Below are 23,523 nucleotides of genomic sequence, written 5' to 3'. Positions count from 1 at the left end.
TTAATGAAGGCGGTCAAATGCAAATGTGGTACTGTGGGCTGCGTGAGGGTGTGCTCTGTTGTCTGTCTCGCGTGGTGCGATGATGGATAGGGCTGCCAACAGGCTGGGGTTTCACTAATACTGGAGCCTCAGTCGAAGGAAGGGGAGGGATGCATTAATGGATGTGTGAGTTTTGGTGTGTGTGTGTGAACCTGCATGCTCAAGTTGGTGCAGGTAGTCAGATAGGACTCTGTATTGTACATCTGACTACATTAAAACGTTCACAATAGGGGAACCATCTTCTATTGATCTCTTTGTTCAGGGGAATGAGTCTTTACCTCTTAATATCATCCTGTTTGTACAAAAAAAAAAAACTTAAATGGTCAATGAACATCAATGGGGTTGAAATAACAGTTTTGGAAATACTTAGACTGACCTGGTGTTACATTTAAAGACATTTAAGTTTTTGCATAGACTGAATATGTTATGGGGATCATCATCATTTAAAGGACAACAAGTTGAGATGTTGTCCCACCCTGCTCTTGGTGGAAAATTGGTAATTGGTGAAAAAAAGTAATTGAGCCATTGGGAATAGAAAAATGTCAGCTTCTGGCTATTAATGGTCTTGTTGCATTATCCAAAGTAAAACGGCTTCAAGGTTTGATGGGTTAGCATTACTTGTCAGCAAATGTCCCACACTGCTTTATTCTTCCACTATCTTACTTACACAAGGTTACTCAAGCTATGAGTGGCTGCCATCTAAAGCTGCGAATTCTGAACAATAGTAGCCCGAAATACAGTAGATCCAGTGTTTCTGTCGTATAACTGATTTTGAAGTTGGGCCGACTTCTGCACATCTTTAGTAGCTACAAGGGGGCTGATGAGAGCGGCTTTATCAGGATCTCCTACATGCTTACTGTCCACCTGCTGTGCTGTTTTCTAAATGCTTCCTTGTCTGCACATGACTTTTAGGATGCTGACAAAGCCTTGGTGTTAAATGCCTTTGAAATTAAATTTGGCTGTAATTAAAATGGCTCCATATACATCATTAACTGCATGGGAGGTTACGATCATCTATAGCAAATGCAAAGGCAATATGACCGTCAGCTATATGATCATCAGTTGCTCAGGACCAATCTGTTGGACTACATACCTGCCCTACATTACTACCATGAGATCCAGGGCTTATTGGATTGACCGTTTTGCTTACCTCCACAGCTGCAGCACCGACAGCCACCTTATATTACTCCAGTGATGTAGTCTCAAACGGTCTCAGTCGTAAAACTTTCATTTTACAGACTAGAAATTGCTTAACAGCGTAAGTATGCCACGTCCCAACTCAAGATGGCCAATCTGGGCAGCTGCTACTTTGAGAGTTGTTGCCTTACGACTCTGTGGAGTGTAAACAGCAGTATATATCTGCATTTGTATATATGTGTGTGTGTGTGTGTGTGTGTGTGTGTGTGTGATTGAAAGCCTCGGCAGCACACCTGCTACGCTTGGACCAGCAGTGTCTCTGGACCTCATATCCCATTCAGGCGAGCTCCTGTGCAGAACACGAGCATATGGTCGAAGAAAAAAAAAAAAAAAAGAGTTCTCCCTTCCTTTGTGCCACTGTTTTACAGAAGGCCCATATACCCTCAGCACTCCCTGGAAAGCTGTTCCTTCTTCTTCGTCTTACCCACCGCACTTTGCCCCTGTCTGTCTCCGACACCTCATCCGTGATGGTTTTTGGCGGGGTTCATCATCCGACATACGAATATAGACACCCTGGGAGGCAAACTGAGTGGGTTGAACTATCTTCAGTCTGCTAAAAAAAAAAAAAAAAAAACCTCTATGACTTGAATATATAATTTATTTCAAACGCGGCAGTCTTTTGGCGTTGATGCCTTATCTATCTTGTATGAGATTATTCTCCAAATGCGAGGAGCAAATATATCGGGGCTGATTACAAAACATCATGTTCCCATTTAGAACAGGAAATAAAAGCATTTCTTCCATAATATTTCTGTAGGAGTGCTCATTTAGGACGAGGCAGTGGATGGATTTCTTCTGCATGGGGGGAGACTGTAGGATTGTTGCACTCCTATGTGCTATTCACTATTGATGTGTTTTCTCATCGGCGCAGAGATTTGGGTTGAAGGAGCGCCTCCACTCTGGAGGAACACCTGTTTCAGCGTGCCTCCAGATGGTTAGCAAATCCAAATGCATTTTATATGATGTCACACTAATCTGAATATAGGATGGGGTGCACATCAAAACCTATGCCTTAGGTGGTGACGCTGGCATCCATATGCCACCATACATGGAACATGTTTACAGTAATGTTAGATACCCTGGCAGTATTTTACCTGCACAGACTGTGTTACCAAGAGGACCTGAAGTGAAAAGTGAAATTGCTTTTTTCAGAAATGTACTCGATATCTTTAAAGATGTGCTTGGATTCCTTCAACAAATTTGAATTGCTCTGACCAATCCCTTTGCTATATTTTGGTACCATATGCCATAATGATGCAAGGGGTTTTGAAAATTGTGTTGATTTTGATATCGGGTCCAGCTGTTGTCCAGCACACAAACGACTACAATGAGCTTAAAGCTGCATTAAATGCCTCAAGCTCTCACTGAGTTTGCTTTACTCGTGTACAAAACATATTCTCTGCGGATAAAACAGGCCCAGCCACAGCCGTCCCCGATACGTATCAGCCCTCACGGAGGCACCCAGGTGTGTCCGTCAGGATGGGAGATCATTATTTGAGCTCTTAGCACACCTGTGGAGCTTATCTTTCACCACGGAGGCCGTGAAAGTAGCAAACTCATTGCATGTTCTCTTTTTAAAGAATGTTAGCTTTTGCATGTGTCAGAATAAGCCTGAAGCTTGTGAAACGCATTTGCTTCCAAAAGCCTGACTGATTGATTGATACCCATCGAGACAAATCAGCGTTGACTGCAGGCACGTCGATCACTTGTCATGCTTTTATATATTGGGTCACCGTGTATCGCCTGCAAACCCTATCCGGCTTGATTCTCTGAAATAGCTGAGACACGTTGTCTGTTCAGGGAACGAGGCGACGTTAACGATAGCACACAAACACGTACGCTCCCATATCGGCCGAGGCTTTGATCACTGCTCCTCCTTCATCATCCGCAGCCCTTGCGTGACATACCCTGTGATACAGTACATTACTAAGGAGCGGATGCCCTGGCTTCATAGGTTCACATGTATATTTAATGTCATCTCTCGTGCATTAGAGAGCGGTACAGCTGAGCTATATACCGAGTTCTTGTTGGTTCACCAATGTCCACATGTGTTAGCAAAGATCTCTGTGCATTAGCCTGGGAATAGTTACACGGGATATTCACGTGGGTGTGTTTTTTCTGCATTTGCTTATCAATAATTAAATATGTGTAACATATGCCAGAAAGCACATTTTCAGATCAGTCTCTCTCTTCCTTTGCACGTGTGTTTAGTTGAGTTAAGTCGAGTGTACACCACTTTTTTGGGGGGTCTTTTGCATGTATGTGTATTTGAGTGTATAAGTAGCCCCAGCCCCTGTGATCCATCCTCCTCTGCACCAGGGTTAAAGCAGCACACTCAGGGCACAGGGGCTGCAGGAGGGAAAGCGCGGGTGGGCGGCTCATTAGACAGCACTCCCCGCGGAGTGTGAAGGAGAAAAACACCCATTAGCAAAACAAACGATGTGCCCATCGCTCACACAAACACGCCAATTGTTTACAGAGAGCCAGGCGGCCCAGCCCATCATCAACCTGTGCCTGCCGGGGGCTTCCTGTCAACGCACTTCCGGGGTCACGCGAGCTCTGAGAGAAAACAAAAAGTTATTTTCTATAGGTGCAGTGTCTGACAGATGCATGTGGTTTGTTTACTGTGTAAGCAACAGGTTTCTGGGTCAAACAAGTGATCAGCAACACTTAACAGTCGGTGCTGTATTGGTGTCAAACATGGACAGCCCTTGAAGCAGCCTTCAGTTTCCTTGAGCTGTGATAATAAACATAACAGAGGCTTTAATTCACATTCACAAAAATCCTCACAAGTGACTGTTTTTGCTTATCAAGATTGACACTTTTGCAATTTTGAGGATCTTCATTAAATTAAGGGTCCTAATTCTCGCTTCGGCATCTTTCAATCTTTCCTGTCTGCATCATAAAATGAGCACAACATTCATCCTTTCTGAGGGGACATTCTGAAAATACTTATTTTTCTTCCCCATAGTTGAAAACTCAAATATTTGACAGTCACAATGATATCCATGAAGTCGCAAATAATCACATTTTTTTTAGTTTTATTTTTTGGATCGATCAGTGGCTTTGTTTGAGATATTTACTTCAGCGCTGAATGTAAGTAGGCTAAGTAGATACTCCTTCATTATCATGACAGATCTATGAAATGTATTTCTGTCTTGGTGTTTGCGTGTGTCCTTTGTGCAGTGAAGCTCACTCCTTTTGTGTGTGCAACCAGCTGGGCGTAGCCTCGTGGTTAATAAGCGTGTCTGAGGCTGGTTCATTCCTAAAACCTCTGACCCTCCGAGTTGTCTCCCAACACATACTGTTCCTCCCCCAACTTTACACTCCTGCCCGCAACATCAACCCTGTCACGACAAAAGATCAACCAGCATTTCGATCTGCGGATAGCAGCACCAGTGCTAATTTGCTATTATACATGAAACTTCCAACCAAGGTCTGCAGAGTCCTCCTGCTGTCAGGTGAATGATGGAGATCATCTTCATAAGATGGGAAACGGGCCAAGCTTCACCCCTCTTGTTGCTCTTCTCTCGCTCTACCCTGGCTCATTATGAAGCAGGAGTGATCAGGACCCTGTTTGTGTTTTACATTAAGCTTCAGATCGTACATGGAATCACCACACCTTGATCCCCCTCCTGTCACCGTGGTTCCCATCACAACCCTTGCAGATGACTGGTTTGCAATAGCAGGGAAGAGGTGGTGGGAGGTTTTGTCTCTCCCCTCTCTTGTCTCTGTGTCTCGCTACAGCCGGATAATTAGCTGCCGACTGTCAGATAATTAGCCAGGCTGCATCTAATTTTGGTCACAACCTCGGACGATAATGGTCAAATGAAATCAATGGCGTACAGAAATGCGTGGGATTAGCTAAGCAGCGTGCGCTCAATTAGCACATTCCAAATGGTCTGTCTCGATTAATGATTAAGTTGCTTTGTGTTAATGGTTACAATCACACAGTTGTGTTTATATCTCTTAGCATCTGAAATATGAATTAATAGGCAGAATTTGAATGTGCCTTCCTCCTGTTTCTGGATTGTTCCCTCACTTTTTGAAGCAGACTTGTTTTATGTCTCAAGCTGCGTCACCTTCTGATACCAGCTGAGGTGTTGAGTGAGAAGGAATGGGTAATAATGAGAGCCATTGTGTGGATTCCTTTGCCAGACTCAGTTTTTTCAACCAATCACACGTCTGCACAGGTCTTCAGAAAAATATTGCAGCAGCTTCCTGGGTAGAGCATTTTGTCAAGAAAATGATCCCGACCAAGACGTTCAGGTTGCCTGGAAGTGCCATTAAGTTGAGTAGCAAGTGTAATAGGCAGGTGTGACTGAGGAAATACCCCACCTTCATACCCCTACTGAAACCTCCCAGTGCCAGCCGGGGATTTGGGTTAATGCGGAGTTATAAAGACATTCAGTAGAAATGGAGGCTTGGAGGCGTATATCATCAGGATGCACCTCTGATGACAGCCCAACTCCATGTGACGGTAAATCCTTGATACTTATGCATCATTCCCTATTTCTTGCTCAGTGACGACTCAGGGAACATATCAGCAGTCATACAACAGTTTCTGCTGGGGCATCATTCTCTCTGAGAGCTGCAGCTCTGGTGTTTGCTGGAATATATGGATGCCTGTGAAGCTACAAAGAGCCCACTGCTGGCTTTATCGAGTCTGTTTGATGCAAAGAATAAAACAATTCATTAGGGTTTATCTTTCTTTGTCGCCCATACAAGTAACTTTTCACATGCTTACAACACTTTAATTTCCCTCGGGATCAATAAAATATTCATCTATCTATCTATACCATTTTTATCCAGGCTTTTACATGATAATCTTATATTATATATATATATATATATATATGTATATATATATATATATATATATATATATATATATATATATATATATTCCTTTAAAACTGCATTTCTAAATGTTATTAATAATTAGATTCACTCATGATTTTGAGGATTCCACCTGTCCAGCATGTACCTCTAGGACTGGCTCCATCCCCCTTAAGAAGGAACTTGACGGTCCAGCTTATGGATCGATTTGGTTTCCTGGGTATTTAGTGAGGCTTTCAATCATACCAACATTTCTACTCTGTAAAGACATGTCTAGAAGTTGCAGAAATTGACTCATAGGGTTGAACACTGATGGAATAAAGCACACATTAACACCCACAAGAGAACGACCGCCAGCTATGAATCCAAATGAAACGCCACCTGTGGTCACAAAGACAGACCCACTTTCTAAATGGGACACACTTCTGTTTTCTCTTTCAAACTTTTTTCAAGAACTCTTCAGTGTACTGCAAGCATCCATCACAGTTTGACGGCTACATTCCTGCTCTAACTTTGATCAAATGTAGAGTACTCATATCTTTGTCTAGTCCTTTTTATTGTGCACTCCTCTGTTCTGGTTTCTTCTCCTACATGACTATTATTGCTGCTAGCACTATATGTTGAGTAGGATCCCAATTATCAACCCGATTAGACGACATGTTTGGTTAACTTGGATGAAACCAAACTCTGCATCTCTTCCAAATTCCTGACATCTCATTGGCAGCCCTTTGGATTCTCATTTGGCAGCCATTTTCCCCCTTTAGGCTTCCTGGGACTTCCCCCTTTCCGTGAGTTTTGGGAACATTGAGGACGTTGTGCACGAAGCCGCTCTCGACTCACTCGAGTGTGTTTACCTAACTCGTTTCTTTGTGTCTTTTGCCAGGTAACTTTGTGTGACATTAGTATTCCTACAACATCGCAGGGGTCATGCGATCTACACCCTGTTCCCTCCGAGCAGTGCATCGTTTTGCCCCCTCCCCCCTCCTCCCCATTTCTTCCTCTCCCCTTCCCTCCCCTCTCTCCATTTCGTGGGCTGCAGCACTGCATTAACTAGAAGCACAGGGAACAAATAAAAATAGATGGGCAAAGTTGTGAGATGTGAGCCCTTAGGGAGGCACTGTACGGATATACATTTTCTGTTCGCTTTTGGAGCGGCCCTTCTCTTCAAAGGATATTACCCCACCCCCTCCTTCCTCACCCCACCTCACCCTTACCTCCCATCTTTGGACCAAGGCAGTAATTCAATCGGGGATAGACAAGAGCAGGATTTCCTTGATGCTTTTTTTCCTTTCCTTATAAACGGGTTGTCTGCCTGTCAGCATTGATAATGCTAGCTGGTGCACACTGCAGCTAACTCTTCCCAACCCGCGCTGCCATTCTCCATACTGCCACGGCATTGAGGAGCTCCTCCATGATTTACTCTATGCCTGTCTACCCATCTGGCCTTTTTTTTTTTCCTCATCGGCTCCCTCTCCAGAGGACTCACTGTCTGTCTTTCATTCTCTCCTGCTCATCTGTTTTTCTGTTTGACAATCTAAGCATTGTCCATTTGATATGTCTGTATGTCCAGGGCTATCTTTCCATCTGTGGAGATGGGATTGAAATATGATCTGACAGCAGGCTGGATTTGTTATACACTACCTCACAGTCACCCCCTGATCTCTGCTCTTCTGTTTGAGTATCTGAGCTGATCCACTCTCTAGCGTATCTATCTGACCGTCAACACTGGGTTAAGTAGTGGTGAGAAATGAGCTGTCTTAAGGAAGCAGGTAGTCCAAAGCTATCCACATGATCAGATGGCTAACAAGGACGCACATAAGTAAGTGATGTGCAGGCTGACAGGTGTGATCGACCAAAAACCTCAACGCCGAGTGTGGTTGGTTTCCTCTGAGAGCTTCATCTTTAAGATTTTATTCTGACAGTTTCCTGACAGTCTTGACTTCAGAAGTGTATCAACCACTCAGACATGCTGTTATCATTTTCCAAAAATGTTCAACATCATGTTAATGGATGTCAGGGGAATGTGACAAGGTGTGGCAAACATCACAGCTGCACTTAGGCTGGCTCGAATATCATTTTGCCTCTTTAATTCAGAGCAAAGATCAAGTAGAGTTCAGATAAGGGAGGGGGGGTGAGTGGTTCCTGTCAGCTCAGTGTTTAATGCCAAGTTTACCAAGCTTATGTATCATCATTTACTGTACATCACTGACCACACTTTCAGTCAACAGGGAGAAATGTAGTATTTTCTCAGCAGTACATGAGATGTGAATATTGCTAGCCCCCATTATAACAAATGTGTCTGCTCATGGAATATGCAATTGCTCTTCATATTTGTATGTTATGCAATGATATTTGGGCCATACTGATACAAAACATCTGCTGAAAAAGAATGCCAACCCCTCGTTTCCTCTCGTGTCTGTGATCTGTAAATGTACGGATGATGATGGAAGGAGGATGGACAGAGTTTTGAGAGCACATTGGATTCCTTAAGGAACGAATGGCCTTCCAGTTAACGTGCTGCCGTACACATGCCTTAGTGGAATAAGGTGTAGGCTAAACCCCTAAAGAGTGTATTTCATTTATTTGATAACCACTGACCACTGTCATTGTCCTGGAAAATATGACTTCACTAAGCGTGAACCTTGGGTTTGTTTTCACCTGTGGACGTTCCGTTGGCCTGCTTTCTGTTGGACAAGCAGGTGCCAAACACAGACGGTTAGCTTATGCTAGCATGCAGTAGCTTGTATGAGCATGTGAGGTTTGAAATGCCACTGACTCCATCTTTACAATTTTTATGAAGACTGCCAACCTCTGTCTAAAGCAACATAGTCTCTCACACTGTTTTGCACAACAGGGAATATTTTGCGCATTAGCATGCAAATATCCAACCTGTTTACCAAATACCAATATTCTCCCTTTTTTAAATCTCTCGCGTATAGACACGCTAGGAAGCGTTTCTTTCTCTCGCAAGGTTCATTATCGCCCTCGCTAACTCATGTTGAAATGCTCTGTTAGGTAAAAGAAGAAAAACTACTTGGTTCAGTTCAGGAAAAAAATCGTGATGGGACTACAAACAAATATCAAGGCTTACTTTTTTCACTGTAAAGTTAAAGGCTAAAGAGCCTCTATACCCATTATTCAAGCTAATGCCTAAAATCTACCCATTGGATAGATTTGATTATCATGTCAGACTGAGAAAATCCAAATCTAGTCTTAATCGTGTCGAAGTGGATGTTTTTGCCAGATAAAGTCTCGCAGCGGAGCACACATTCAAAACAAAACTGAAGAACAAGATGGAGAGAGCGAGAGTAATAGGCTGCATCAGAGTGGTGAGGAAGCTAATGCCTCTCGAGACTGTTTGTAAGTGAGGGAGGCCTCTGGATGGCGAGCTGCCTTCAGTATGTGCATTACTCAGCCACATAAATCTGGGAGCCCCCGCCTCGCCTGCCTGCTTTGGTTTGGCTTTAATTACCTGAGCTATCCTGCACTCACCACCAGCACTTCCCTAATGGGGCTGCCTCGCTCGGGCATCACTCACACTCAGTCCGGCCAGCTGGCAGGATGGCCTGGGGGGGGGAGCCTGGCCCTCCTATTATAACTCCAAGTCTGTGCCCTAACACACCTGTAGTCTGCATGTGTGTGTGTGAGTGTGTGTATGCTTATATGTTTGGCTGTCCGTCTCAGCTGTCACACAGACTTACAAGAGCAGAACGTTGAGATCTGTCATACAATCAATCCAGAATTATTAACTTCTGGTTTTATGTGCTGACCAAGACTGACCACTAATTTGGTCCTCCATTGCCCCATTAAGTATCAAGTTAGTAATGTATCCTTGGGGGGGAGGGAGAGGCGGGGGGGTTGCTGTCAGTCAGCGACATGTCAAGGCAGCTTCTCCACTTGTCAAGAGCCTGTGCTTTCATTCTCCATGTGTACAGCTGCCTAACAATGTGCCAAGAGCTTTCAGCGCTGACTTCAAATGAATCAGACCTTTTTTTTGTTCCTCCATGTGAAAAGACAGAGATGACTTGGTATGAGCTCCTCGCGTTTCCCAGTCGCCATTGAATGTCTCACAGTGACCTTGGAGATTATTGCTATACTAGACAGAAAAGAAATGCTATGTGTTTGTCAAGAGCTGTCTGTCATCAATGAGCTTTTGTGTTGGCTATCGATCGGCTCCTGGGCAGGACACCGGGGTTGATGGATGCACAACAAACAGACTCTGCACGGCCAGCAAGCGGCCCCGGCCAGCAGGCCCCCCTCATGATGGGATGTCAAGTCCGGGAGGCTTCCGCTCGCCCCTCAGGCTTGCACTTCCTCACTTGAATTCACACAAGTGCTCGCCCCACCCTCAGATGCAGAGTGGAGCTGCCTCACTAAATGGCGGTTCATTAGTAAACATGAAGTGGATTACTGTAGTTTAGCCCTGCTACCCATGCGTCGATAACAGGCCCTGATTGCTTTGTAAAATGTAGCGATCTGCTCGCGAAGGCTGTGCCACTGCATCTGCAGCGTGCACATATAAAGATAACGACACAATTCCCCTATCAGTTGACCTGGTTTCTCTTCAGTTAGCGAGCTTCAGCCCCCAGGGTGCAATTGAGAGCGCCTTGGTCCGATACTGGATACAAGTGAAATGCCAGGCGCAATGCAACAATCATCATCCCCTGTGATTTTGGCGATTTTTCAGGAAGTGAGCTACCAGTGCTACATTATTCAGCCTCTGTCTCACAGACAAGAGAGAATGACATTAAAGTTAATACTCTGCCGGTGCTGTTGCATGCAGAAGAGAAGCTGCACTGTTATTCCATTTTATAACAAGAAGCAAAAGGCATCATGTTGGAAAATCAGCCGTTGTGAAATGCTTGTTTGCCTCTTGACTAGATTTAACCCCGTCTGGCTGCGATGCATGGGCATGCTATGATATCAGACTGATCAATTTGCCTTGATATTTTGTCGACTCTATCCAGCGTTCAGGAGATTCACCTGTAGCCACCATATATCTTGAACAAATGAACCCCTGCAGGTGCTAAACTTGAAAGCACACATTTATGAATCAAGCTAATTTAAATCCCACCCCAACTAGCACGGTATCTTTTCATGGCTCCGACTTTGTATTGGGTGCCACCCTAGGCACCCAATACAATCAAATTGAATTGAATTGAAATGCCTTGAAGATTAGAGGAATTCTTTAAGCTAGTGCTGGATGGCTAACACTGGCTAAAGCTAAACATTGCTTTCATATCTGTGAGAACACATCAGAGCATCTCAGCTATCCAAAACACTATCTCTGATATTGATAGCAAACCATTTAATGCCAAGTTTCGGTTTGAACCATGGCCAGCAAGTTGAATGAAATACCCAGAATTATGTGGTTGATATTCATTAAAATCAGCAAATGACGACAACGCTGATATGGGGAATAACGAGAAAGCTGTTAGCAGGAAGAATGAAAAGAACTTTGAGATCCTGACTGTCAGCCATTTATCCAGACCTAATGTCGAGGTTCACACCTCACTCAAATAATGCACACACACTCTTTTTAACTTCAGGTGAGTCTATGGGATAATTCTTCCAAGATAAAACAAGATAAGGAGAAAGGACACAAGGACAGATTGAAAATGACTGACTTTGTAAAAGTACATGATCTGAAATAGTCCTTTGGTGATGATATGGTGATATTTGTTTGTGCTTTTAGCTCGATACAATCTTTTCTGATTGCATTTCATCCCATGTAGTCTGTCCCAGTACAGACACTCACGTCTCCACTGGTATAAATCAGGAAGCAGTAATTGACCTCCAGAGTTAAACACCTTCCAAAAACAATGGGACATCACAAAATATAAACGGTGAAATTTTTACCGCCTGTAAGCATCTTTCTTTATAGTTTTACTGTCGCCATTATCCGGAAACATCTGGGCCAAGAGTGTGTGGCACTAAAGCTTTTGTAACTGGTAAAAATAAAAATCTGCCATACTGTGCCTTTCACAGGTGCTGGGCTGGACCCAAATTGATAACAATTTTTCAGAGTTTGCAGACTCAATAACACTTAGAAGGATACAGGAAACAACAGCGCCGGACATGGAGGGGAGGTCTGGCAGATTACGGGAGATTTGTCGGCCCCTGGGAGTTCTCACTCAGCTGATGTTGACAAAGCATGGCTGATGTAGGTTAGAGGAGGGGGAGAAAAGGAAAACCCTTTGGAAGAGAAACCATTCATGTATAGAGGCTGGAGCATGATGCATTCCTTTGTCTTCTCCTTTTCAACACCCTCCACCTCCTCTATCTTGCACCAAGGGTAAGAACATCAATGAATAATTCATCAGCCAAATCCAAAAATCTATGAAATAAAATCATTTGTTGCCCTATAGTGTGCTTGACAGAGAGATTGTTTATAAGGGTGGTAAAGCAGGACTCGAGCGTTGGTAACGATCAATAGTCTGATGGAATCCCGAGGCCCTCTCCTGTTGCCAGCGCCGCATCCAGACTGAGACATCAAAACAGCTTTTGGTTTCTAACCTCTCGTTTGTTTCTGCAGAACCATCTCGAGCCAGATGGGCAGTTAAGAGAACTTTCAACGCTCTTCTTCTTCTTCTTTTTTTTTTTTTTTGCATTTGCATTATTTATTTCTACATTACAACCCCCCCTTGTCTACACATCTTGGGGTTGTCATTAGCTGCAGTATGTTGCCATGATGCTGGGAACAATTAGGATAATAATGCTGTGACCGATCGTAATGGTGATAATGATAATGAAGAGATAATGATAAGACAGAATGGAAATGACTGTGGCAAATAGGTTTGCTGCTTTTTTTTTTCAAGTGCGATTCTACGAGAGCAAAACACACTTTACTTTTACCAATAATAATCATTGTTGTAATGATGTTGATGACTACAGAAACAGCCTGTGCCCCCCCCCCCCCCCTCCTTCATCCCTGCTGCATCTCATTAGAAGCAGGAGGGGTCACAGCACTACTGCCACTCATAACCCAACATTCACACTACCTACCCATGCGTCCTGTGCTGGTACTGTCAGTGCTGGTTATGACCCAGAGCCGGTGATGACTTATTAATCTGTCCACTGTAAAGTGAACACGCCTGTGCACTAATGAGGAGAGATTAAAAGGAACAAGGAGAGACTTCTGGAAGGGACAAAGAGTCAAATGAAAGGAAGCAAGGACACAGACAGGGAGAGAACTGGAAACTGGTTAAAATGTACTTCATTATTAGTAACTCTCACACACAGTAAACTAAAACTTTGATGATACTTCGCACTAGCTTTGTTCACACTTTCACCAAACTCAAAGAGATGTATTTTTCACTCAGACTTGATCTGGAGTTTCTCCTGCCAGGACACCGTAGTTCTTTTCCTGCATGAGGTCCGGATAAGATGATGTAAGAGCACAGGAGGATGTAACTGGCAGCTTTCCAACTGATCTGTGTGCAAAGTATTACGTCTCCTCCGTGGTCTTGCTCCGGCCGGCGGCTCCATTTTTGGAGCACAAGCGCAGCCATGGTGAAATAAAGAGAACAACATGCGAAAGAGGTTACTTTGTCTTCATGAGGAAGATTTACTAAACATTTGGTTTTTTTAAGTCATTCTTATTAAGTTTGGAGATTCATCATGTGCTCCCTTGTCTGACTTCCTGTCTGGGTCGACCCGCTCTGTTGTTCATTGCGGGGGTTTTTTTGGAGCGGAGCAGCACCAAGTTGCGCTGACAGACAGAATGCAGCGGACAACTTGCGCGTTGAGAGAGGAAGCGAGAATTCACGAGAGAGGCCTCGGATCAGCTCCAGACTGTGCAGCGCATAGCAAGTAGCGATTAAAGAGGAGTCCCTCTCCTCATTAGTGCACAAGCATGTTCACTTTACAGTGGACAGATTAATCAGTCATCAATGCAAGTTAACAGGAATAATGTGTAAAATGCAAAACTAAACATCATTATCTGGTCTGGATGCAGCTTTAGCTTTAGGCTAAGGACCTTATAGAACAATGCATTCTGTCTGTTTTTGTAAACATTCACATGTTTGATTCACTGTGGCCTGAATAGTAACAACCTATCTGTGAACTAAAACACAAAAAGAAGTGTGCAATATTAATGCTTGATTGGATGTAAGAGCGGGTGCTAAAAGAAAAGAGAAGGGTGGAGGGCTTTTCCACATACTTTGGACCATATTTTAAATGTCGAGTGATCAAAGAACAACTGTTTTTTTCTGCTTTGGGTCCCTGCTATGTTTCCATCCTTACAAACTTCCTCCCTCCCTCCGCTGGTTTTGCCCTTTTTAATTTCCTTGCTGCAGAGAAATGTACATTACTTTCACTTTAATTTCAACAACTGATCTATTAAAGCAGGCTCGTGTTATGAGAAAGGGGAAGACCACGGAGAACCCCCCGTGGGTTCTGCTCTCTACTGTATGTAGGTGTGTATACATTCTGTAGATAGAAATTGGCCCTAATCGGGCCCGCGGCTTGCAACAGAAAAAAAAGAAGAAGAATCCATTTAGCAACGTGGCTAATTTGCATAGCTTTGAAGAAACAGGGTGTGTGTGTTTAGCCAGCTTAGATGGAAGAAGCAGGAAACAGTCAGAGTCTGACACTCAGCGAGAGACGAAGCCGCTGCACGACTCGTCTGTCTGACGTGGAGGCTGGATGGATGACTGGCTGGCTGCGCTGGTTTCACTTTGATGTCCTCTCATCAAACTGTGCATACGAGGTGAAGAGGTGCTTTGAGGTTGGACCAGCTGAAACACTGGCTGGTATTTTGTAAATTGGCAAAAAAAAGAAAAAACAAAAAAAAGGGAATTTCTCATCTGCTGTGCAGGGTGAAAACAACTTAAAGAACATTTGACACATAAATGCAGCAGAAATCATGAGAGTCATGACTGTCGACAATAAGCGAGAAGTCCTGCAGGCCGTGTTGTTGTTGCAGCCGTGTTTACATCGTGTTTAAATGGACGAGACGGCTGACCGCTTTTCAATCCGCCACTTGCACTCAGCTCCTTTGTGGGAACTCGAGTTGGAGGTCCAGGTCGCTGGAAGGAAGTAAAAGTTCCAGGCACACTGCATTGCATTTGAACGCTTAAAAAGAAAGACAGGCAACATTTTCAACTGCACCACGTAAAATGTCATGCTGGTTCTGTGTCGGCGTCATTTTTCACGTTTTATTGTTATTTACTCTCTCCTTAAAGAGGCGACTCTGACCGGCGTCTCCTGTCGCTAATAAACGTAACGTTTGACAAGCACCTCAAACAACCCCGCTTCAGAAATACCAAACTGTCCCTTTTATGAGTTTCATAACCATCAATTCAGAAATAGACAACGCTCACTCGACCGCACTAATTCCTCATTTGAGGTCGATATATCAGCCAATCACATAGCCCCTGACACCCACATGTCTTCCTCTCCCCTGACCTCCTGTCTCGTGTCGCTGTGTTTCTCACAGCACAGCAGACTTTGATTTAAGAGCTCTGCAGCACTTCACGGTGTATATATCCTAAACGGACGTTTTAATAGGCCTTTACTTTTTTTTCGCCTCATTGTATTGTGCAACGTAAGCACTAATCATAAATTATAATAATTGTAATTTGTTGCTGCAGGGCCGAAAACCTTCCCCGGTATCTCTGAAATGTCAAGTTTTTACAAAAAGGAAAGAGCTTGTTGGAGGCTGACTTGATAGGGAATTATAGAGGTCCCATATCATCACCCCCCCCCCCACCTTCCCATTATACAGCGTCAGCCCAAATGTGGGGGTGCCTACAGCTTGCCTTGTGTTTTATATGGCGTGCAAGAAGAGATGCAACAGGTTGTAAAACTAAGTCCAGATAAAATATATGTATCTTTTATTTATTTTTTTATTTAGATACTTTATTAAACCCAGAGGGGGACACTGCGGTTGTCAGTCATGCTTCTCACACAGGCCTGAATGACACACGTGCACAAGCAGCACCTGTGGACATGCATTAAGGGAGAGATGTCAGTGTGCGGCACCTTGCTCAATGGCACCTCAGCAGTGCTAGAGAAGTGGTCTGGCACCTCTCCAGCTACCAGACCGACTTCCATAATTTAAGTCTTCATTGGGACTTGAACCGGCAGCCCTCTGGTTTCCAACCTAAGCTCCCACGGACTGAGCTACCTCCCCAAAATAAGCCACCGTCTTCAGCTCAAACTGAAGGGTGCATGTAAACATGCAGATAGAACGGATTTTGTTTGTACAGAGGTCCCAACGTGTCAGGAAGTATCGGTCAAAACATGCCTAAGAGATATCTGGAGAATTCCCATTGGATGGGAAGCTGCTGCCATACAAAAAAAACATGGAGTCTTCGGCTTGAACATTTCACTAAGTGTAAATATCGTAACACTTCTATAAGCAGCTGAATCAAGACCATACAGAATATTTGATAGCTCAAGCTGCCAGACAGCAACAGTGTGGATAAAGATGTGGCTTGTTTTTTCCTTCCATAGAGCTCAGGCAGCATCCACATGTTGAGAAGTGAATATGATCAGTTACACGTCAGAGTGATTGCGGTTGTTTCAGAGGATAACAAAATGTGCGCACATCTGCATTGGAGTGTGTTCCCATTTGTCTTGTGCCTGTGTATCTCTTCTTCATATTCTCACTCTGTTTGCTCAGGAAAGAGCCATCAGGCTGCGAGGCAATTCACAGTACCTTCGAACGCATCCTTAAAGGTACCATCACGCGTCCATCAGTGCCACATCGGACATGATTTTATCACTCAATTTGATTCCATACAAGGTTCATTCCCCACATTGTGTATGCATCATGGGCTAGGCTCAGGCGGAAAATAATCTGGACAGAGCAGGGAATGCTCTGTATTACGGTTCAAACAGGATAAAGCACTGACAAATTCCGGACCGGAGGACTAGTGAGCGGGGAGGACAGGGAGAAAGAGAGATTAAGAGCTACACCATTATTTACCTCCTCCTCTAAGGTGCAGGATACTCTGTCGTTTATAAATGTTGCTAGCTGTTATTGGTTACCTCGCAGGCTTTTGGGGAAAGAGGAAAGGAAAATGAAAAAAAAAAAAAAAAAAAAACTTTAGTAAAGACCCAGGAGGGGGTTCGATACAACTTTAATAATGCGTAGCAGGAGCTAAATGAGCCATTCTGTGGTACTTTAAGACGTCTTCCCTCCACCCATCCCCCAACTCCGCTTCCCCACTCCCCACCCATCCACCTCACTCCCCCCCCCCCACGGTCTCAGGGCCTGAATTATTAAAAGTGTTGTTTTCCCTTATTGCATTGCAGCAATGTGCCTCGTTGCTAAAGTGAGCCGCACATTCTGGAGTTTGAATGCTTAAAGCGATCAACCTCCAACGGCACAGAGCCAGAGGAGGGGGGCCGGAGAGAAGGAGGAGGCCGGGGGGCATCGCTCTAATACATGCATCGAAATAACCACAGTCACTTATAAGGCTCACACCACACTCATATGGCTGCCTCCATTTATCTGCTTCTAAACTTAGCAAGCTGTAAACAGAAGGAGATAATTACCTTTTTTTTTAAATTTAACATATCTGGCTGTATTTTCAGATTACAGTCAGTCAGCGGTTCCCAAAGTGGGGGGTTAGGACTCTTTGGTGGGGGGGTCTGGGGGTTACCAGTGTCAGGAAAGAGGTATTTGTAGCCCCTTCCACGGACAGTGGGGGTCCTCGATGTCTCGCACCCTCAGATTGAGCATCACAAGCTGAAACGTTTGAGAACCCTTGTTAACAGATAAAAAGACGCCTTCTGTCCTTTGAATATCAAATAAGAACAATGACATAGTCTGAAATGAGAAATGGAAACATTTTGAGTGAATCATTTAGTTGTGGTGTTTTTAATGGTTAGTGGTTCGTGGATCTCATAGACAAGTCGGTGTTGAACTAGCAACTTCACTGTTCTGCATGATAGACATTCAATTTTAATCTGGTGAAGAGAAAAGACAAGGCCGTGATTTGATTGATTAACTCACCTCCATCCATCCGTGTGCCGGCACCAAGAAGTATTTGCTCACAATTGTAAACAAACAAACATAAAACCGAGCATACAAAAAAAACGTTTTTTAACCTTGGAGTAATTTGGCACCAAAATCCTAGTTTTCAGGTTACGTTACGTGCTCGTGGAAGAACGGCCTCCCACTGCTGCACGCCGCAGTGTTTCCAGTCTGGGTTGCTACTTAAGAAACCTTGGAGACCATGACTGTGGTTTCTTCTTCTGAGATTCATCTTGAGACAGAAATCAATATCTGAAGCCTTCAGTATGAAAGGAAGACTTTTGTATCTCATTTAACTGCTGTGATGTTTACTTCTGATGTGATGCAGAAATGATAAACGCCACAGTGATGCGCAGCGCCTGAAGTGCTTCTGTGGCTCCTTCTTTTGCAAAGTTTGAAACAGTGTGAAGTTTAAGGTTGAATATTGACATTTAGAATAATTTATAAGCAGGTTCAAACCCGATGTATTGGCCTTGAAATCTGCTACGGCTGAACTCCATGCATGTCTACACCGAGGTGGGAAAAAAAAAAGAAGCTCTGACTTGAAGCCAGAAGAAAATTGAGCCAGACTCAACCAGGCATCACTCACTTAATAAAACAATACCCTCTCCTCCCGTTCTTCTGCTCTCGCAGGTATTGTACATGCTCGATGATTTTACCTATTAAATAATCCGCTGCCTTCAGTTAAATGTTCTGTTCTGAAGCTGAAGAGGAAAATCAGTGAAGGAGTAAAAAGTTGGAGATAATACAGAGAAGATTGCAGGTTGCATTCCTTTATACTCCTTGCAAGTCACACACACACACACACACACATACACAAGACACATGCACGCACACACACGGCTGCACACTTTAATCACACAATTAATAATTCATCAGAGGTTTTGCTGGATGCTGTCGACTCTGCAGATGAGAGAACACCCAAGTGCTGAGAGGAGCCCTAAAAAGGCTCCAATATCTCCACAAAAAAAAAAAAAGGTTAATCGTGAACCAATCAGCTCAGGTTTGGGTTAGATTTTGTTTTTGATGGAAGAGAAATACAGACGCTGAAAACGTGCAGAGCTTATGCACTAAACTCAACTGAATATATAATGCATGCTCAGAGTTTGTGTGTGTGTGTGTGTGTGTGTGTGTGGGGGGGGGGGATATCTTTTCTTTGTGGCATTTCCAACACACAGATATGGGAAGTGAGAATGACATGCTCTCTTAGCTTCATGTAAACACCATTAATAACATCATAACAAAGTTCCTTATAGAAGAGCAGGTCAGGGACGAGTCTTTGTGCACCGCAGTCTCCAACAGTAAACACCCAGTGCATTGATTTTCAACGTGCAGCATCTCTCTGCAATTGATCCTAATAAACACACACGATCATTTTGTTCAATTTATTTATTCCCGCTGATTAAATATTTTTCGATACTGTTTGCAGAGAGATCAAAAGGCGTTGCTCCCCCCCCCCATTAGTCCTGCATGCTCTCCCGCTGTTACAGGGGCTAGCACAGTGTTTGCCCAGCTGTAATTACAACATGCACAATGACCTCATTCTGCTGTGTCAGGAGCGGTAATGTATAGCCCTTGATCTTAAACTGCAAAGAAAAGCTGCATGCATTTATCTGCAATATGCTGACTACATTCCCGGCATTTTTTCCGACGTTACCGTGACAGCGGATCAGAATTTGATACAAGCACTGGTGCTCCTATTCTTCTGACAAGGTCTCTCTCTGCCTTAATATGCATTCAATAATGTGAAACGATATTAGCTGTAGGAGCTCATTGACTGTGCACTCGGGGTCTCGCGGTCTCTCTCAGTCTCTGTCTGTGGCGTGCTCTGTATCTGTTCCTCTTCCACACACGCACACACATGCACACGCACGCACACACAGAAGGAAACGGGGGGGGAGGCTTGAACCGCGGTAGCAACAGCAGCAGAGCAATCACACTGAAGAAATGCCCCCCACGCCTGGCCCATTAATAACAGTAATACGCACACCGCGCCCGAGCCAGCACTGCCGAAAGCACCACTGACACTTTAATGGGCATTTTTTACTTTTGTTTTTAAATAATGCATGTGCTGCTTGTCAGCACTGCTTCACTCCACCCCTGGTGTGCCTTTGCAGCGCTCCTTTGTGCAGAAATTACAATGGGGACCTGTGTTTGCTGTGCCGCCCGCTCCATAAGCTGCATTCATCACATACATGGGGACTGCCAGTGTGCAGTACATCACACTCTCGGGGACGCGTGTGTGTGTGTGTGTGGGGAGGGGGGGGGGGGGGGGGAACATGCATGTGTTTGTGTTGTGTTGGAGTCCGCTCATTGGCACTGAGCTAATTAAGAGTGTGTTTGAGAGGATGCCCAGGCTCAGAGGCAGTGGACAGCACTTAGATAGGAGGGCGGATGTATACATCTTACAGCCGTGCTGTGATACTGTCGAGCATGTACGCTGATCTGAGCGCTCATGGAGCCTCTGAGTCCACTATGAGAAACATCGTAAAGAGCCGAAGTTTAAATGGAAGCTCCTGGTTTGATTCCATTCAGGAAAATAACTGACATTAAAAACTTTATTTAACGTTTTGTTTTCAATGCTGAGACAGGAATTAAACAGAACGGACAGGAAGTGAGTCAGATGATCAAACAGTGTCACTTTGTGACTTGTCAATCTGTTAATAAAGAGGTTGACTTTGATATCAGCTGATCAGGTAACGCCTTTCATTATTGACAGGAGTTCAACTTGAAGCGCTGTTACAGCATGGTTCAAAGAGGGACTGTGTTGTAAATGGAGACTGTAAGTCAATAGCATCTGTGGTTGTCATTGTAACAGACGTACAGACGTTTCCGTCTTCATTTTCATCTGTCGTAACCACGAGAGCCACAGACGCCAGTTAACATGGTCACTTTTTAAACCATAACCGCAAGAAAAACGTCAGCTTAGCTTCACGCAGCGTCATGAGATCTGAGTTCTTCAGAGGCCATGACGACTTTAGAAAACTGAAACCCACGTGTGTCCGTATTGAAAATCTACAAATATGTGAAACTTTATCGATAAGTCACCGACGTCCACACTGTTCCCACACGAAGAGCGATAACGTAGCTCACTCTGGATGTTAACAGAAACCACATTTACATCCATTCTGGATATTACCTGGTGCGGGGGATTTGCTCTTCCTCATTGGCTTCATTTCTCACCCTCTGAGGTTTTCCGCTTGGTTGTTTTCGCACGTTGTGAAGGTGTTTAGATCCACGCCGCCGTGTTGTGAGATCCACCTGGCTCAGTCGTGAAACCTTATTGATTGCAGACATGCTACCTCCTGTAGTTATCATTACATGTAAGGTCAATAAACTTCAGAAATCAATATTTATAACAATCAATGATGCATCCACTGTTATCCCCCCCCCCCTTTCAGAGCTCTGTGTCTCACTGCCGGAGTGCACACACTTGCCCCCTGGCTGCCTCCTGTCTGTTTAAATGACGTCTGCTTGTGTTTCTTTTTGTCCCTGCAGGAAACACGTTGTGTAAATCAGGAAGCATTGCCGTCTTCGGGAACGTGGTGTACAGCGGACTGCTGAACGACCACCTCTGGCATTTGGGAGTGCCCCTCTTTACAAGACTGGTAAGAGCAGTGGGCCCCTGTGTGCACACTTACCTCCATTTTGTCAGAAGAGTTTTGGTTGGACCTAAACGTGCTTCATGTGCAGAATTCCCCAAAGTCTCGAACGTGCTGCGTTTGCTGCCTCCTCTGCTGGCTTGTGTTGGCTGACGCTCTACAGGATGTGACAGTGTTAATGCATGGATGTTAGACCAGGGAACCCCACCACATCTTAGTGTCTTATTTCATATCAGACTTTCCAGGCTCCAGCTCCAAGTACACGAGTCCCGTGTGAGGCATAATAAAGATGAGTCCTCCTCTCCAACACTGGAGCAGCCATGTGTGCTTTTCTTTCTGAACTAGTGTTAAGTTTGACCTTTAAAAAAAAAAAAGGAGAAAAAAAAGGCCCATTTCATTATTTATCGATTTTTGTTTTAAGGCAACAAGCTGAAAAAATCATAAGGCCTCAATTAAGAGCTGGAACGGCTGAAGCCTGAGTTGAGAATAAATAATAAAAAGTCCATCCCTTCCTGTCAAAAAAAAAAAAGGAAATTGAAATTTTGTTTTACACACTCTCACTTGTGTCGGATTATGTGCTTGAAGAGATTCTTTTGAAAGGCATAAACCTCGAGGATCTCGGAGTCATTTTCCCGAAAGAAAAAAGGAAAATTCAGCACAGCACTTTTTTTTTTTCTCCCCTTCCTGTTAATTACCCTCTTTCTAAGCGGGTCGCAAGTTTTCATCAATGTTTATTATTGATTAAATCTGTCGCTGTGGCTGTCATTTATGAGCCGGGAATTACTGTTGATTGGTGCACAAGGGTTGCATATAATTGGGTTACATTAAATAGATAATTCGGCTGATCTCATAAATGTCTAATGTGAAGGCTTGTTTGATTATCAATTAATGTCAAACGGAGATGCAAGAGGCTGTAAGGAACCCAGTCGGGTTTGCTCGTGTGGCGAATGGAGAAGCGTTCGACTGTGTTTCTGCAGAAATGAGAGCTTGTGGTCTGCATGTGTACTGAAAAACATATATTATATATGTTGAATAAACTGACTGAGGAGTTGAAAGGAGTGTTTAAGGATGCATGCACTGACACCCGCCGACACACTGCAGCTGTTTAACAAACCTCTGAAAGATGCAGCAGATGAAAACAAGTCAGACATGACGGCTGACTGAGATTTTCTTCCATTCAGAAACTGATATTGTTGTTTCCGGTCCTTAATGATGTGAAAGGTTCGTTTCAGATTTGTTTGTGTGAAAAGTTTGGGTGAGCATCTGAGACTTTCATTTCACTGCACAAGAGGTCAATGCTGTTGCCACACAGCGAGAAGGTTCCTGGTTTAATTCCCTTGAAGTTGGACTCTACATTGCCAGAGGCGCTGCTTGCCAATAGGCAAGGCAGGCAACTGCTTGGGCCCCCCGAGGGCTGACGATATTCAAGTTGGTCATTTGGTGTCAGAAACGTTTATTTTTAAGAAAATGGAGATTTTTATTTTTTTTTTTTACATGGCCCCCCAGTAAATGTCGCCTTGCGCCCGAGCACACTCTAAAATCTCCACTGTAGAAATGCAAGGCTGTTTTAGAAGCTCCTCGTGGTCGCCATATTGGAAATGCTGACTGTCAAACTTTTGGTTAAACCTAACAACGGGGAAAGATCTGAAGCAGAGGCGGGCCTTCAGCATCCTGACAAACATGCAGTCAGACTGGTCACACGACGAACAAGGCATAACTCCTTACCGTGTTTATCTCTGCTGTGAAAACGAACATTTTGACAGTTTGGGGCTCCGGCGTCTTCAGGGGCCGTCCCTCGAGCAGACACATGTGAAACTGCTGTTTTAAGCACTCCTGCACTGCATTCACTTTTCAACAGCA

The 23,523-nt window shown here is 44.1% G+C and overlaps 1 long non-coding RNA gene across 3 annotated transcripts in view; it reads left to right on the top strand.

Moving 5' to 3' along the window:
• LOC306838849 overlaps positions 1–21,970 on the top strand; it is a 332,925-nt gene extending 310,955 nt beyond the window's left edge. For 2 of the 3 annotated variants that reach the window (XR_013781130.1, XR_013781132.1), the window contains one exon: positions 21,560–21,970. This is a non-coding gene — a long non-coding RNA (uncharacterized lncRNA). The remainder of the gene's footprint in view (positions 1–21,559) is intronic. The other variant, XR_013781131.1, reaches the window with a different exon arrangement.
• The last annotated feature ends 1,553 nt before the right edge of the window (positions 21,971–23,523 follow it).

Source organism: Symphodus melops, assembly GCF_947650265.1.
Source record: "Symphodus melops genome assembly, chromosome: 17".
NCBI classification, from domain to species: Eukaryota; Metazoa; Chordata; class Actinopteri; order Labriformes; family Labridae; genus Symphodus; species Symphodus melops.
The sequence above is the reverse complement of the archived record's forward strand: the minus strand, read 5'-3'. Positions and strand labels throughout refer to the sequence as shown.